The sequence below is a fragment of the Struthio camelus genome, chromosome Z, assembly GCF_040807025.1.
Source record: "Struthio camelus isolate bStrCam1 chromosome Z, bStrCam1.hap1, whole genome shotgun sequence".
Classification (NCBI taxonomy): domain Eukaryota; kingdom Metazoa; phylum Chordata; class Aves; order Struthioniformes; family Struthionidae; genus Struthio; species Struthio camelus.
Window position 1 is genome coordinate 9,028,017 of NC_090982.1, and position 17,974 is coordinate 9,045,990.

General features: G+C 43.7%; 1 long non-coding RNA gene across 2 annotated transcripts in view; it reads left to right on the plus strand.

The window, feature by feature from the left end:
- The window catches only part of LOC104140720 (uncharacterized), a 69,343-nt gene that overhangs the window by 35,727 nt on the left and 15,642 nt on the right, over positions 1-17,974 (plus strand). For both annotated transcript variants that reach the window (XR_011137618.1, XR_011137617.1), the window contains exons 2-3: positions 17,243-17,388; positions 17,535-17,646. This is a non-coding gene — a long non-coding RNA (uncharacterized lncRNA). The remainder of the gene's footprint in view (positions 1-17,242; positions 17,389-17,534; positions 17,647-17,974) is intronic.

Genomic DNA, 17,974 nt, shown 5'->3' on the forward strand with positions numbered 1-17,974 from the left:
ATGGCCTGGCCAAGCCACACACATGTGCTCTGCGCTGCCCTTGGCAGCTAAGCCGTCACAGGCTCGGCGAGCAGCTGGATTTAAGCCACCTCAGGATCCTCGATGCTGCAGACACAAGCCAAAGAGCTGTGGTCAAACACTTGGCAGATGTCAGACCACAGAAACCCAATGAGTGGAAAAGCTTCATTTGGCTGCGTCATTGCTGCTGAGTTGATGTGTGGGGATTAAAAAGTGTAACCTACTGATCTGCAGTGGCAGTACAGCAGCCTGAGGCCCACAAACGAGTTGTGCTTTAATCTGAGAGGGTTTCTTTCTTTTTAATTTGGGAGGAGATTCTCGACGCACACACACAAAGGAGCCAAATGGTGCAAAGAAAAGCAATGTTTCCAAAGGACCCGAGTCAGAACAAACTGCTTCATCGTAATTGTCTGCTTACTCACCGGCTGATGCCACAGTACTGGCTAGTTTCCCCTCACTGGCAAGAAAGCTGATGCAACTATACTTAATTTGAATTTATAATCCCTGACAAGGAGAAGGAGCACATCAGGAAGTAAAGGTTAGACCCAGCTAGGGCATCGGCTTTGAGGAGGCTGCTGGTGGTATCCTGTCACCAAGGGCTGATGGTAACGCTGATAAAAGAGCCAACATGGAAAGGATCAAAGAAGGCAACTGTAATGACAGGGAAATATCAGACACTATGGCGAGGCTACAATATGTTACTAGACAAAAAGACTGACCCTTGGTCCCATGGTGAGTTTGTCATCTTCACTGTCTTATTGTGTGGAACGCCAACAGAGGTATGGAAATGGTGGAGTAGAAGGAAAGTTGGTTTGTGAACCATGGCGAAAAAAAGCCACCAAGTCCTTGTGTCGTACTTCCATGGGGAGGCCGACATGAATATACAGTAGTGAAGCAGGCACTGGTACTTACCAAACACCTGTTTCAGTGTAAGGAAGTGATTTAGATCCCAGACAAGCACGAGGTCCTTTCTGATACTGATTCAAGTCATATCACAAAAGGATTATACTGTTTAAATGAGCAGCAGGTTGGAGATGTACAAGAAGTGCTGCTCCGTCCAAAATGCACCAGAAAAGCTGCAATTTATTAGGCCATGTTGCACCTTTAGGACATTTAGGGCATTAAGACATGTTCAGCTCCTTGCTCCATCATACAGCTCCTGTGTGAACATGATGTGCTTCCAGGCAAGTCCTGGAGCATAATGTAGAGCCGCTTTACCTGCTATGCCTTCACACTCACAAGCAGGGAAAATCATATTATAACTTAGGTGAGTAGCCTCATCATATTCAGCACAGAGCCTGCAAGTCCTCGTCATTGTGGGCCATACAAGGCAGGTGCAACAACAGAGCTTGGAGCTAATGTGGACACGTCCACATTATGTGGAGTCAGAGCGTGTTTGGTCCCTCTGGCTATGTCTACATTAGGGGGCAAGTGCACCCCTCCGGGAACCCCGAAGTCCTGATTCCCTGATTGCCCAGGTCAGGACAATTTATCTCCTTCCTGGCCCTCTCATCTCAGTTTCTTCTTGGTGGAAACCGTGGCCTTGTGGGAGGACGGGGTTCCTCAGGAAATGAAGACGTCACCAGGCCATGCATCTGGGGACTGAGAGGCTTTCGCAGGTCTCACAGCCACATGGACACTGGAAAGGACACTGGAAAGAAAATGGTTTTTGGAAAGCAGAATTCAGAGAGGGGCTAACAGCATTTTCTTCTTCTTGCCTAAATTAGCTGTGCGTAGACCTGTTTTGAATACAGGTGATTTTTGTTAGAAAATGCATTCAGCAGTACAATTTTAAAATGATTGGCTCCTGGCTAGTCAGAGAGTCACACCTTCAAAACGTTAGTTGTATATGCTCAGCTGCGCGCTCCATTACGTGTAAACCAACATAAATTAGGCCAATATTCTGTAAATTCTGTTTGAGCTTCAGCCCTCAGTTATAGCATCTCATACCTACTTCTGAAATGAAGATGTCTGCTGAGGTAGCTATTGCTGTATAATGGAAAACATAATTTCTGATTAAAATACTATAAGCAATTTTTTGTGCACAGACTGCAGTGAAACACAGATTACAGATTTGTGGGTGACATACGGATTACACAAAAATCTGGCTCTGTAACAAGCCATGTAGCCCTTCACTTAAACGTTGTTTGTTCAAACCCAGCCCTTGTATCACACCAAGACTCAAAAGTATCACTGGCTGCTGACTGTTCAGATTAAATGATTCAGCGTTCTTAGGACAGTCCTTAGTGGGCACGCACTTGGATGAATTTATCACACAGCTTGAAAAGTTTTTAGACCTGATTTTAACTATGTGCTTAGAGAAAGCAAGATATCCTAGTGTTGCGTGCTGGTGTTTGGAATGGAGCAGCTTATGAAATCATGAAATAGCCAAGAGTAACTTTCATTTGGAAACCAAGAAAATGTTCTGATTTGAATTTTCTTTATTTTGAAGTCACAGTGACAAATAATATGACTCCAGGATTTTTCAAGGGGCTTCCTATTTGGAAACTCAGATCAAGGTTTACTGTTTGTTCACTTTATGCTGAGGATAAAGAAATTTTTTTTCTGTTATGAAACAATTTCTTTTTTAACCCAAGAGCTGATACCTGCAGCTAGACCTGTGCTTCAACAGGCTCTTCTCACATACAAAAGACTCATAAATTACAGTCTAAACTGCAATTTCATGTACTTTTAGAAACCACTCTAGCAGAAGCATGCCAAGTTATCTAGAGTCATTGAGCTAGTTGGCAGGGCAAAGCCAATCAGTACACTAACACTGCAGGCACGTAACCTGTTTTCCCTTCCTCCATCTGCCACATCAATTCTGGGTTGGGTAGGCATTACACAAAGTAATAGCTACTACCATTTCAGAAATATGTGTCATTCCCCTTCAGTTCGCAGTCATTTATATCCCCTCCTATTGCATCAAGATTTTGATACCACACATGTAGTGCTTTAATGAATCAGAGGGAAAGGGAGCTTAAAATGCATTGGGAGCCATCGCTTTGCCTGGAACACAGCAGACCATGAGAAGAGTGTGGACAGATGGTGCATTAAATGCTTGTCCTCTGCAGACTTGGGCAGTATCACTCACAGAGCAAAACCACAGAGAGGGACCCAGCAGAAGAAAAAAGTGCTCCACAGAACGGCAGAGGTCAGACTCAGAGATTTTCCAGCCTCAGAGGCTGGGGGCAGGAAACCTGGAGGACCTTGCAGGAGGGGGACTCCCAGTTGCAGCCAGGCTCTGCTGGAGCACGCTGTGCTCGCTCCCAGCACGCTGGTGCACCGCCGGGGCCTGGCTCAGCGCCACGTGCCTCCCGAGAGCAGCAGAGCCTCGTTAGTGCCATGCAGCACCTGAGTTGCTAATTGGCCTCTCTGCCTCGGGCATAAGGCGCGAGCACGAAGTGTCTCCACGTCGTCGCTGAAATCAGCGTTTCTCATCCCCGAATGCGATGCTAATCTCCACGCGAGCGTGCCCTGAGGAACATGATGCCTGCGTGCCTTTCTCATGGGAAATTGACCCAAACTAGCTTTGAGTGTTGCTTCCAGCCTCTTCGCCCCACCACTGGCCCGCAAATCCCACCATGCCTAGATAGCGCGCTCTGGATAGAGCTGCTATCAGTAACAGCGAGGGAACTCCAACAACCAAAGTGAAAAACTCCAGAAAAGGGGTAGGAGGCAAGAAGGTAAACAGTATCTGCAGAGGAGGCTTCTCAGCTAAGGACCTTCCCTTTTTAGATGTAAAATCAGGGCATGTAACAAACAAGGATAAGTTGGAAGAAAATTTATCCCCTTGTGTCTTGTTTTGTGGTTTCTCTTAAGCTCAGACTTTTACTATATTGACAGCTCAGACCCCTATTAGAAATATCTACCTTAAGTTTGGAGGATATTTGTTTGAGGGTGGGTTTTTTTTTCATTTTTCTCCCTCTATTTTTGATTTTTTTCCCCCTCTGAGTTTTCCTATACTAATATTTTCTCAGCTTTTGTGTTCTCTTTTCCTCGTTTCTCTTTCCCTCTCCTGTCTCTCTGGGTATCTTTGGCTGTGTCTCTCCGCCAGGTGCACTAGCTTGCCAGATGCTTCAGATGACCAGTGTGCAAGCTTTAGAAAGACCTTAGGCAATTTTCTCCTTTTTTTTTTTTTTTTATTAACCCTCTGGAATACCAGCCGCAGAGCAGGAGAGAGGCTCTCCCTCTTTTCAAGGACACAGTGTCGCCTTACATGGAACGATTTTTCCCTGACTTCTGCAGCTAATGGAACAATTTCCTTCCCTAGTTACTTTGATGTTTTTCTTTCTGTATCTCCCAGTGAGTGAGGCACCTACGTAGGGATTATCGGCAGCCAGGCACTTTATCATACCCTCTCTCAAGAAATGGGTTTGATTTTCATGTTCATTAAGGTTGCTCAACACCTGGCGAAGTGCTGCTTTTAGGACACTCTGGTCTCCCAAGATGGTGTGGAGGGGTTTTGGCGCAAGGGAGAATCAAGACCAATGCTTTCGTTACCTGCTGTTCAAAATTACTCTTGTTACTTTTCTTCGTGAAATTGGTGCTATCAGTGATATAAGAGAGAAGGATGTTCTTGCCACTAAAAACAGTGAACAGTGACCTGGGAGATTTCAAACTTCTTCCAATTTTTCCCCATTCTGTTCTACAAAATGTCCATTAGGTAATACAGCGTGAGCCCAGTTTTGATCTCCAAAATATGACTTCCCTCTTTAAATATATTTGAGAATTCATCTGCTATAGGATTAATTTTTATTTGTACAGCACAGATGGGCCTGCCAGCCTTGTCTTCACATGGAATTAAAGTCCAAATACCTCATCTACAAAAGCTATTTTTTGCAGATGTGCTCATTTATTTCTCCTTGGATGTGTTCACGCACTGGGTGTTCTTACTCTTCAGGAGATGCACTTTTACATGTGTTGAGCTTTGTCTATTTTGGAGTTGGATAAAGCTAAATTACAACCAGGAACTTAGAAAGAGAGAAGATTCTGTATAAACATTTTCTTTGGAACACCATTTTGCTTTAAAATCACTGCCTGCCTTGTTTCGCAGTGGTTTCCCTTGAATAAAAATTGGAGAGGGAAGTTGTATATTCCTTCTTGTAAGACATTAATCCTAATCTGTGCTCAAAAATAAATATTGTATAGAACTTTTAAGAAAAATATACCAAAATCTGAACTTTTACGTTCCTTCCATAGTTTGAGGCAAAAAATTCCCTTTGAATGACTCACACATAAGTCATTTCCACAACATTCACACTTCTTGACCTCATATTTTTGTGATAACTCCATTATAATTTTCTTCAATCATTTTTATCCCTGGTGGAATGACATATGACTCCATTAGATGATCTTCTAAGTTTCTTTTTTGTGTGTGTGTGCCTGCAGAAATCAAAAACAATGACAAGTCTGAGTAGGTTTTCTCTGTATTTTAAAATTTCTCTGCAACAGTATCTGGTACCTCATCTTAAAGGGGACGAGGAGCCTAACTCTGCATATATGTGACATCATTTTTCAGGGTCCCAATTTTCAGTGAGCCTAACTACAGCAGAGCACTACATTACCCAGTGACAAAAATTGTCAGTCATTAACTGCAAAACAGTCAGGTCTGAGTATGCTCCATTTTCGACCTTTTCTGCCTTCATAGAGGGTCTTCCGGAGTTTGCAGAAGAATACTTCAGAAGAGGACTTATGCATTCAGTAAGTCTCATAATAATTGGATGTGATATTTTATTTTATATTGTCCTTGTTTTTAACAAGGTAGAGATCATTACCTTTAGGTTTCAGAATTCAGGAAGTGTATACTTCTTTGGCGTTTCTTCAGGCTGTCAGTAAACTTTGAAAGACATTGTGATTCACTTACTCTTCACCTTCTCATTTTTGTCTCTGAAATTATGAGGATTAGAGACATCATTGCATCATTCTTAGCAAAGACATGAGAGACTTTGAACCAGTCCTGCAGAAATTAGTAAATCCAACAGGAATTTCTGCAATAAGGGTGAGTTTACACATATTTATTTTATAATTAAAAAAAAAAAAGTAAGAGCTCCTTGATTCATTTAAAGTGAGGTATATTACAATGTTCCCATCCTTTCTGCCTTTACTGAAACTTTAATACTTTTGCACTAGGACATAAAAGCCATATTTTATCATCTTCCACCTCTAACTTTTAATTCTTCCCTGCTTCTTTTTATACTGTCATTCTATTGGTTTCCATTTGCAATTTTAGTCTTTTTATTTGTCTTTTATAACTGTCCCTATTACTCCTTTCAAATTGCCTACTCTTTGCTATTTGCCAGTGAGACCACATCATTATTCTGCTTGCTCTCTTTCTGCCATGATCATCCCCTCTTTATTCCAGCATACCCTTCTGTATGTGAAAGCTCAGCCCAAGTGAATTGCTAGCACACAACCAAAATCATGTTAAAAATCCCTCCTTTGCTGCTGCAAAACTTCTAGAGAGTAAGAGTCTTGCTTGCTATTTCATCTTTGGCAACAAGTGTGGGAGCTTTTCCATTGATTAAAAAAGTAGTAGAACTAGCAAAATAAGCCTGAAGTCAAACAATAATGCAACGTGATTGTCATTCTCTGTCCTTTGAGCCTTTATCCTTGCTGGACCTCCTTCTTTCTCTCATATGTGTATGTCAGTAATAAATATGCTATCCAGGGGGGATGCACTGTTAACATCCTAGGATTTCACCCCAATGGCATCATTAATAAAATTCCCACTGACTTCCATGCCCTCAGTTGTTTCTGGAGGACATTGGCCACCTGAAAATATAAATAATCACTATCCTTTCTATTTGCAGTAAACTATCCCTGTGGGCTTCTTTGGGGGAGCAGAAAGGGACAAAAGAGAAATTAATGAATTATTTGTCTATTTCCTTGGTACAGGAAATCTGCTCAGTTATTGTTACCATATTGTTACTTAAGCCCTCTACGGATATACTTTCACTGTAGCCCGTGAGAGCTTGGCCTTTTATGATGGGCTGTGTCCGTTTGGAAGATGCAATCAGAAAACACTGGCTGCCCTAATCAGGGTGGGCTCCTCAAGCACTCAATTCAGTTAACACCCAGACATGCCACTCCTGATGGTTTTCGTTGCCTTTTCTGCTAGCGGTGCAATTGCCTATCGATTGTCAAATATCTCTAGAAGCTGTCTGGATTGCTCTGCCCCCTGCTCTCTGGTCAAAGTTGCACTGATTTTGAGGGATGAGGAGTTTCAGGCTTCAATACCAATGGTCAACACGTTTTCAAGTTGCAGAAGAGGCTGTTACGACCCTCTTGTCTGAGCTTCTGTCTAGCTTCAGCCTGCATGCTGCACTGTGTAGTACCTACATTAAGCTCCATTTAACTGAAGATCCAAGTGTTTTCTTCACCAGAGAGGAATAAAGAGCTTTCTGTGAGAAAGAGGATAGAGGTCTTTCCTCCCTTCTTTATTATAATTTGTTAATTGTGTATAAATCAATAGCTCTTTACAGCTTGCACCCATGAAAGCAAAGAGTAGGCATGTACTCAAAGATATATTCAAAGGTGTATGCAAAGATAGCTTCCTTTTGACATGCACCAAGTTTGGGACTCCTAGTGGGTGTTATCCCTACAAATGTTGTGCCTGGAAAATGTGGTTAGGGCAAGTGTGAGTATTTCTATGACTTTTGTCATTTCAACGTTTTGTGACTTGGAACCTCATATACGTGTTCTTGTCGGCGCTGTGTGCTAGCTGCTGAGAAGGCTTTTGCTTATTTACAGCTTTTCCCATGCCTGTAGGGCATACACTTTACCCATGGTTTCATAGATGTGGAATTAATGGGTTGAGCAATGAAGAAGCGTCCTGCATTTCCTTCTTCGCCTGACTCCCTAGAAAAAAAACGTAAGTTGCAAAATGATCTCATACCACAGAGCATGAAATGCTTTCTGCCTGGGAAGATAATATTGCCAGTTCTCCCTTTCAAAATACTACTTTCCGTAGTAGTAGTATTCTACTAGTAGCTCTTCATACAAGCTAGGTTCCTTCCTCTCTAAAATGCGAGTTTGGTTGTGTGTTATAGGGCATTTCTACACATTTTGGACTATTTCCATCTTTGCTTAGAAATGACATTAGTGTAGCAAAGCTGATTACGGTTGAAACAAAACTTTTCTATTGATTTCGTAACGACGGATGTAATGGGCATTTCCTGGCTCTTAATGAATTACTGCAGAACTTGACAGCTTTTGCACAGGTGGTCATTAACTGCCAAGAAATACCTGACCCAAAGCTTATTATTTATTGGCCGTAAGTATCCAACCAGATAGTTCATTATATCAAGTATGAAATAAAGTAATTCCCCTTTTTATGTGCTGAAAAGTTAGAGGCTGAACTACCTGTTGCCATGGATACAGCCATCTGTTCACAGGCGGCTCTGGGTAGCTCCTGGCAGCCCCGGGGTGAGACACCGACCACAGGAGAGCGGGGTCTCACCCTCCTGCCCCGGGGGGCTATACTCACCTGGGAGCTAGCAACTGCTGGAGAGGAGACATGTCTCCTCCCTGCTTCCAAAGGTTTTGCTCCTGGGGTCGGTGCCCTATGTAAGGCACGCGGTGGTAGGGTGCTGTTGTGTCTTCAGGCCGTGAAAGGGAAAGTAGAAGGAAAGTCCTCCCGCTTCCCAGACGAAACGATTGTGATTCATGCCACACATGGGGTTAAGTTTAGAAAGATTTCAAAACACCTTCCACCGCAAGAAGTACCACCACCACCAAGTTTGGATACGCTCTGGCTTTCTTGTGGAGCAATGGAGGCTGCCTGCGATCAGATAGCGTCACCACAGTTTTTGTCCTTTGTATTTTCTGTTGTTTAAACCAGGCTAGTTTCTCTGGAAGGGATAACTTTCACGGCTTTCGGGTATACTCCCCTTGAGGACGCTCTAGTCACTTGCCCCGATTCAGGACAATCCCCAATTAGGAGAACATACTATTTCAATATTTATGTCTAAAGAGCTTCGAGACCGGTTGGAGAGGCTGGGAATGGTGCTGCCCGCACTGGGATACCCTTGGAGCTTGTCACCTCTCCAGTACCAAAGGCTGGGACAGTGGACGGAGGCCCAGAATCAGACGCAGGCAGGAGTGGAGAGTTTCATACATTTTCTGCATGTATAACAGCTAAGCAGACACTAAAAGCTTTTTTCTGGAGGTGCAAGCAGCCTGCAGCTGAAGCTCACAGCGGATGAGTAAAAGCAGGCACTGCTGCATCACCTTAACATGTGCCCACTGTACAGGATCAGGGTTCTCATTAACAGCCCTATCAACAAATACTCATCAGGCTTAAAAATGATAAACATCTGAAAATGGGTCATATTCCAGTGTAGAGAATTTTCCTAATTAGGCAGGTTTCTGATTGAGTTATATTATATTAAAATTTTCTCAGCTTCTTTCTTCTAAGAAATAAAGTAGTAATACTTGCACACAACTAAAACAAACAAACAAAAAATACTTGCTGTTCTCTTTAAAATATATAAAGCTTCTGACATTTTCTCCAGGTCAGAGACCCCGCATGTAAATATCTGCCAGTCTATTCATATTCTGCCTTTCAAGCAGTGAGGCAAAAGCTAAAATCAATCTCTTCTCTGGGATAATTGCTCAGCAAACAGGATACACATAATCCATTTTCATTATTAATACTTCAGTTAGGATTCAGGTACTATATTTTACTCCTTATAACGAGCATGGTTTTACAATGGATGTCTAGGGATTGCAATACATAACATCACTGACAGCTGCAGAATTTCTGTTATGTGCACCAAAGCTGGATTAAATAGAAGTACATTTCTCTGGGCAGTAACAGGGTGTAGAGAGGTAAATTTGTGATATGTATCTATTTTACTGCATATGCACAAGCCTCATTTTCCCTGTTAATGCTTCCCATGAACATATTTGTTACCACTTTATCTATCAATGAAGCTATGTTCTTGCTGTTATTTGCATCTCAGCTACAGAAGGTCACTGGTCTGCGAGATCTACTGGTGATGGCTTTTGTGTCTCTCCAGATCCCACTGATCTGGCAATATCTTTTCTTATACTTTAATACAATTTGGGATGAAGAGCTTAGGTTATTCATTTCACCCTGTAGATGGTTTACACTATAGTGAAGGCAAATTTTAATTTCTGTAGTAGCAGTAAGTTGTATGATTCACGGAATCAGGATTTTCTTTGATGATAGCTATACCCTGAGAAGAGTAAACTGGAACGTAGAGGTCATTAAAATAAATCCCTCCACCTGCTGCCTAGCGCACACCCGGGTTTTAATGCAATGGTGGAAAATATTTTCCTGTTTCAAACAAAGATTAATTCATAACTGCCCCAATCCTCATGAGGATGCTTTTGCAGGTGATTAGGAACTGTCTTGAGAACTGGTTTTTAAAATGAAATTGTAAAGCTGCAGACCTACCATCAGCCATGAGTCATCCTGCCCACACATTGCGGGATACTGCTGGCTCCAGGTTGAGTCTGGCTTTATAGCACTGCTGTCCATTTAAGCTGGATGAAACAACAACAGTGCGTTTGTGCATGACGACAACTCTGTGAGTGCATGAAAGGGACTTTTGAGGCTTCTGCAGGACAGGTCTTCACCTCACACAAATGTTTATTATTCATGTGGTATTGAATAGCATTCCCAGTCAGCAGGATGCACTCTGAATAGGCATGCCCACTCCCACTTTCCTTATCCTAAGAGTGGTCCTTGAAGAGCAGAAGTGGGTCTAATTTAGTGCATTGGTGGGAGGGCGCACTGCTGAGGCAGTGCTGAATGCAGATCAGTGGAAATAATTGGGCCTCTGAGGATTTCCAAATGGCCATTTTTCACATGCACAAAACTCTAAACTGTAGGTGGAAAAGCAAAGTGAGAGGGACAGACAGAAAACTCTTTGTCAACTGCGTCAGGGGTGGGAGTGGTAGACTTTCTCAAGATGAAGGGATTCATCTTTCCGTCTTCTGTTTCAAGGACAGCTATCATTTCTGGGGGAGGTTTGCTGCCTCTCAGTACCCCAAGGCTCATTCTTGTGCTGCTCCAAATGATCCCATGTGTATCTAGTGGCTACCACCTGAATACAAGAAACCACAAGGATGAGACTTGAGGCTGATGTTTGTGCCTGAGGGAAGATTCTCTCCCATAGCTTGGACGCTGGGTTTTATGTTGTACTACTGTGTTTCTCCACAGCATATGCAGCAAATCTCTGTATTTCCATCTTCATAAATGGATCTCTTCTGTGACAGAAAGTTGCACAAAAATAGAAGTATATTTTGAACTTTATGGACCTCTGTTTCCTTAAGATCTGGTTACGTCTCTGCTCAGGACAAAAAGAAACTGCATGATCACAGGATAATTGTTCCGTAACGGTAGGGAAACCTGTTTCATCTCCCATAACAGGCTAGTCATTCACTAAATGCACTGATCCAGCCACTGTAAAGCAGTGGACTATTCATAGCCAGAAATAGAAAAGGGAAGGAATGCACATCTGAAAGCACATTCCTCCCCCCCACCCTGAAGATACTGAAGAAACAGAAGGAAGGGAAAATCTCTTTCACAGTGAAACTAAGCCACTCATAGCAAAACTTTTGTCAGAAAGAAGCTGTCAGCAGAGCCCAGCATCGGAGCACAGCTTCTGCACTATGCCAGACTTAGCAAAGAAGGCCCGTAGCAAAACTACCACATCAGGGAGACAGTGAATTTAGTATCTCTCACACAAAAAGTTCAATTTGTAAAATATTAGGCTCGACTCCTGTCAGCGGCCACAGCACGGATCCCAGAAAGAAGCACAGAGAGGAAGAAGAGCAGACCCTGTGTGATGAAAGGCAGCTCTTGCAAAGCAGAGAGGGACACAGCCTCTCCTACACCCACATTTGTGGCCACAGGTACCATATCAAAAGGCAGTGTGGTCTTTAATCTAGGAGGAAGACTGTGTAGCTCATGTTCAAGTTTATCCCCAAAAAAAGGCTCTTTTCCTTATCCCTGTATAGTGCTAGCTCTCCCTCTTCTCTTTCTGTCATGATTTTTTTTTTCAGAAATCCATCCGGGACTCAGACAGCAGAAGGAAAACAGCAAGAGGGGATTTCTCTCACCTCCCTCTCCCCAAGATGATTTTACCCCACAACAGTCAATCTAAACAGTGTTCAGTGCAGTGCAAATCGTGCTTTGCATGCAAATGTGAAGGTGGCATTACCACAATGGAAAGAAGTCTGCTGAGATGTGGGGAGAAAAGGAATTTCTGAGCAGACCCTGTGGTTTCAGCACGAGGTTCACTGATGCAGTGGGAGAACGGGAGCGGTATCACTTCTGCTTTTGCCAAACTCTTGCCTTACTGTCCAGTGGGAGAAGTTTTCAGATTCAGGAAGCCAACAGGGAGTTAGTAGCAGAGAAATTTGTCTTCTACACAGTCAATCAGTCCAGACAGGCCTGACACCTTTCAGATGAAAGCAGAAACAACCACGTACTTTCTAGCTAGTATACCATCCCTCCTCAGCTTCAAGAAGCAGCAAGTTGTTCCCTGCCCATATAATGACCGGGGATTCAGGAAAAGAAAGATTAAAGCCCTCTGCCAGCTCCATTAACGTGGCCCTTCGGACACGGGCTGCTGAAAGCACTCAAGAGCTCGTTTCTGTGGATTTTATACTGTGTCCCAAAGTCACATGGGAGTCTGTCCATTGTTGCCGATAATTTCACAGCCTTGTGCGGAGGTGAGGGCATCCAGATGCGCTAATGTATTGCACAGTGCTAATCACCATTTCATAGCTTTTTGCAGTTGACTTTACTCATAGAATTGGTCACCCTGACACCTCTCCCATCCCCATGAGAGCATCAGAGTATGCCATCAAAAGAGTAAGCTTTTGGACTGGCAGCCGTCAGAGCGAAATAACCAGGTGCGGCCTTGCTAAAAGGTTTTTCTCATGTACCTCTGCCTATTTTTGACCCCCCCTCCCATCTTGTCTATCATAGTTTGTTAATAAACTTTTCACTGGTTGCTGAAAACAAGATGATGTGCAGTGCACACACTTGTCCAGCTGTCTTCATGAAACACAAGAATATCAACATGATCTGAGTATTGTTCTCATCCTGGCTGTTCGCATTCTTTATGTGTCCTGAGATAAGCTGCTTCAACACTTCATCCCTTCAGCAACATTCATATCGTCTGTTTACGCTGCAGAGAAGGGACAGGCTGTGTTTGCGCAGTGAGTAGCATGACAGAGCCCCTTCCTTGGCTGGGGTTCCTAGTGGCTGAGAGTTCCGGCTGCAGATAAAGCTTGGATTTTAGCTTTATTATTCTGGACTCGGGCTGGAAGATGCCTGCACTCATTGAGGCCAGGATTCAAAGGTAACAAATTCAAAGGAGACGGATAGTTACTTCTATCCCATCTTACGTAAGCAAAGAAATCAGCAGGCTCTAACCAGGCTGGTTTACAGAGCCTGGAACAGACTCTCACATTGACAGATGCTGATGTTTGTGCTAGCAGAAAAAAAAGTGACAACAAAAGCTGTGGAACAAAGAACAGTAATGCTTCAGGAAGTTTCCTGTTGTAAATAAGGAAATCCCAACTACAGGCAGAAAATTTCCAAAGAGCAGAAGGACCAATTTTAAAGTGCTCAGCATGCCCAGTTGGGGCTAGGTTTTCAATTTAGCTCAGCTTCCATGGAGGCAGCTAAACAAGAGCCAGATTTTTAAAACCACTGAGTATCCAGCTGTTCCCATTGCAATACTTCTGGCCAGATTTTTAAACAGAGTTCAGCACCACCCAGCAGGCTGTGCTTTTTCAAAAGCTTGCCCTAAGTGGCCCTGCACCTGGGGTCATTGTTTCAGTGGCTACCTCTTGGAAGCGGAGGATGCATCTCACTTCTATCTCTTCGCTTCTTTTCTGAGCCCTGGCATGGTCTGGATAGTACAAACTATCAAATACCTTTTGGGCATTTATATAGAGAGGGAATATTGAGAGATGCAAGACATCGGCTGCGGCACAGCAAACTTCACAGTTCTCTCGGTTTTCCATGCTCTCCTGAACTGCGAGAGCCAGCAGTATGTTTTGACCTGCCAATCATGCCGACTTATGTCAAATTATGTCATCTTCCAAATGTCTGGGAAAATTGAGTTTGGAGGTTTCAACCTATTTTCACAGGCAGACAAAGCCAAGAATTTCTTCTTTCTTAAGCCTGCAGCAAAGCTGAAAAATCGAAAGATGCCATAATTTAGGGAAGGCTGTGTGTCAGATAATGTAAAAGGTTATCCGGAAGCCTGCTCTTTCACCAGATCATCACGTTCACAGAAACAGCAGTCTTTCTTTATCAGCACATCCCTGTGGAACGTTTCAAGCTCCTTTGTCGAGGAGAAGCCACCTGTGACTCCCAAAACACAGAAGGCTCCCACACTTTGTCTCCACCTTTCCAGGAGCTTGTAGGAAGAGTTTGATACACAGCCAGTACGAATGGGAAGGCTAATCTCTTCTGCACTAGCTCTGCATGGAGCCAGCATGAGCAGAGAGGTGCAGTTCAAGCTCATTGGTGAGGGATGAAGAGCAGAAATTCTCAGATAGGGTGTGGTCCTCCAGAAGAAAAGAAAATGCGTCGTTGTTCCCTTTTGTTTGTTTGTTTTAAGTGAAGATCCAGGAGGTGTACATAGGGCAGAAAAGAGAGTTTATCGAAACAGCAGCCCACAGAACAGAGAGCCTGAGGCTGTACCCGCTAAAGCATAGTTAGGTGAAGACATGTTTCCCCTTTCAGGAGTGGTGGATTTAAAATGCTTCTTCCTCAGATGAAACTCCCTGAAAGAAGAGAAGATTTGAAATGCGAGTGAATTTCAGTTTCCTTTTAAAAAAGTTGGTATTGTTCATTGCCCTGTTAGAGAGGGATGTGTCTCCCTATTTGAAGCTTCCTCCTCTGTCATTCCTCCCTCTCATTTCCTCGAGCCCCCTTGCTGTGCGACCGTGGGACACACACCCGTTCTGTGAGAACTGAGAGAGAGATTGGCAGTTTGGGAGCTGCTGTTCCTCCTTATGTATGCAAAGAACATAACTGCTAAGTGCATCATCTGTTGTCATTTACACATCCACACACAGCACAGATCAGGATAATCTTCCTACCGGGATGCAGAGCCTTATTTTCTTCTGCTCCGTTTTTGGGGAAGTAAAATATTCGGTCTAGACTTTATTGTGCTAGGTGCTGTACAAATGTCCCAAAAGGTGTCCCCTCCCCCAGATAGTTTAAACTCTAGTTAAAGCTGAAAAGAACAAGGCTAGAAGATAGTATTTCTTTAACTCTTCCATTCACACCCAGGGAGTGCAATCATTAGAAATGACTTGACTAAAATTATGTATGGAAGTTTGCAGCAGGTGTGAGAGCTTAACAATACCAAATGCACATCCAGGACTTAGCATTACAAAACCATTTTGTGGTCACAGATCCAGCCAAGCAAGAACTGTGTTGCTCCCAAATGTTATATAAGCATGAGGCAGCCAAGGAGCACTGACTGAGCATTGCTCTGCAAGATAAAAATAGCAGCTCTGCAATAATAAGAGGACAAGGGTCTAAAAAGAAAAAAAAATTTGAGTGAATGTGAGTGTGATTACCAACCAGTTTCCCTGTTAAATATTTTGATCATCATTGTCACAGCCATTTGGCTTCTCATGATCTTCAGGAGCAGAGTCTAAGCCAAGATACTCTTCTCCTTTCAGCATACGGATGCTGGATACTTACAGATACATCCCCTATCTGAAACTGCAGGCTGCACAGCCACATTAGAGACCTCAGAAATGGATGCTATGCTCCATGATGACTGGAAGGAGCTATAGAATCACAGAATCACAGAATCGTTTAGGTTGGAAGGGACCTCTGGAGATCATCTAGTCCAACCTCCCTGCTCAAGCAGGGTCCTCTAGAGCATATTGCCCAGGATCACATCCAGACGGGTTTTGAAAATCTCCAGGGAAGGAGACTCCACCACCTCTCTGGGCAACCTGTTCCAATGCTCTGTCACCCTCACAGTGAAGAAATTTTTTCTCATGTTCAGATGGAACTTCCTGTGGTTCAGTTTCTGCCCATTGCCTCTTGTCCTGTTGCTGGCCACCACGGAGAAGAGGCTGGCCTCCTCCTCTTGACACTCCCCCTTCAGATACTTATACACATTGATCAGATCGCCAAATATAGTTCCCTTCTCACTCCCCTAAGCAAATCTACAGCTCCCAATGCTACCTGAACTCCATTGCCAGGTTGCATCTCTTACACAAGTTCTTCTGGTGAGCCTTCATGGCCTTCAGCCAGTGTCCAAGGACCCTTTTGAATCTGTAGCAAACCCCACAGATATGTGTTAGGGTTATTTATTTGTGGCCTCTGACCACATTATCTCAACACACATGCTATCTCATGAGCCTCATCTTCTTTCCTGGTGCCTGGCCTACTACATCTCTGTTTAAGATGAGCTTCAGAAAGGAATACTGACCTTCACGTTGTGCTCTTTAAAACAGCACTGTCTCCTCAAAGAGCGCAAGGAGTGCACACACTGCACCTGCTGTCCTTGGCATGCCAGTACCCTCCTGACCTGACTTTTCTGCAGAGCAACGCAGAAAGCTGCCCTGGTGGGCGCTACCTTGCCTACACCTCTGACAGCAGCAGGATTTCAGGAGGCCTTCAGTGCACGTGACGAGTTTTCTGCATATGAGCTTTCAGGTTATGCTTTGCATGTTCATTCAAAGTGCTTCCGTCCCCTAAGTGCTCTGGTTATGCTGTGAAAGGTGGCTCCGAGGCAGAGCTACAGCCACTAGAGGGCATTTGAAGGACACAAGATCAATGGATAGCAGACCGCCTGCCACCAGGCAAAGCCACCCTGTATGTGTGACCTACTGGGCAAAACTATGGCATACAGCAAGCAATTTTATCCCACTAATTTTCTCAATCTGTCTTTCTGCAGTTGCCCCTCAGTGCAATCGATGGTTTGTAGCAGACAACATGTACGTTGTTCCCATGCCATTCCTGGAACTGCTGCTGCAGATGGGCAGCAGCTTAGGTGGAGCAATGCTACTGAATGGATTGCTGATTATCTGTGCTTCCTCTGATTGCACCCTTTAAAATATCTACGGATATAAATATCAGATATAGTTTTGTTCTTATACATTCCTCAGCTGCTTGTAGTCTCCTCCGGCTAGTTTTCCATGCTGTTCAATCTGAAGTCCATGACTTCCTTACCTTTTTCCGTCTATTCTCTCTCCACAGGGAGATGTACTCTCAGAGGGGAATCTGTAGCTAAAGAACACACCTGCACCGTGCATCCCAGACTCATTCAAGACTCTTTTCATTGATGGAAGAATTGAATGTGGCCCTCACGTCCTGGTCAAAGCCCGTGACTCTGGAACTTTCAGGTACCAAATATTTGCAGGGACATCACCACCATCTGACTGTTTACTCTCTAAAATGAACGGCTGACTAAAACCACATTAAACATTTCAGTCAAGCTTAAAGACATCCTCTGATGGTCCTTTTTTCTTCCCACTCTTTTCTTTCAAAGGAGAGAAACATCACAGAAGCAGCAAATGGGAGTATGTTTTCACATGTGGTTACACATTGGGTTTTTGTACCGATGAATCCCCGTGGGAGAAGTTTGAATTAAAGAGTTGCAGGTATGTGTGGCTGGCAGCTGCTCTCTTTGGATAGAAGGGAGAGGGAGGATGAGAGTGACCTTCAATATGCAGAGGGCCAAGAAATATCAGAATGAGGACACCTGGGTTGGCACATGAGTTTTGTCAGGTTTTTTTTAAAGTCTGAGAACGGCCAAGTTCCATCTCACTTATTTCCAGATACAGTTGCCCTACAATATTCTAGTTTCTCAGGAACATCCTGCAAGAGATGAGTATGAGTCTTGTGTGTCTGGCGCCTTTGCTTACCACTTTCAGTAAAAGTGGCGCAAGATACACGGGTCTGTGGTGGTGTGAGCACCTCTCTGCTGGT